We start from the raw sequence: 441 nt of genomic DNA, 5'->3' as shown, positions 1-441 counted from the left end.
GATCCCGATCTGAATAAGAACGCAACAATCTCCCACCTACTTTCCCGATCGTGGTGGCGGTACGTTCTTATTTACGGACTTTGGTCCTCTCTATATCGATTATCTACAATAGAAGTCGCTCTTCTTCTAAGCACATCGATATGACCAAACGTCCGGTGTCTTGGCTGTTCTGCCAAAGACTAGGTATCTCTACCTAAACTCTAATTCTGACAATGTGCAATGGGCCATTAACAACTCTGTCCTAATCTGGCCCTTCTGTCAGTGACTCTCACTCAATAGCTATCTACTACTCTATGCTTTTCTATAAATCAATACACAAAGCATATTCATTCAAACGATATAAATGTATGAAAAGCGATAACATACAAGTATGTGATTTAGGGAAACTCAAGTCCAATCTGACTTAAGTCGATCTCCCGATTCACATTGATTTATACCTTT

Source organism: Primulina huaijiensis, chromosome 6 (assembly GCF_012295235.1).
Source record: "Primulina huaijiensis isolate GDHJ02 chromosome 6, ASM1229523v2, whole genome shotgun sequence".
NCBI classification, from domain to species: Eukaryota; Viridiplantae; Streptophyta; class Magnoliopsida; order Lamiales; family Gesneriaceae; genus Primulina; species Primulina huaijiensis.
This window is presented reverse-complemented; position numbering follows the sequence as displayed.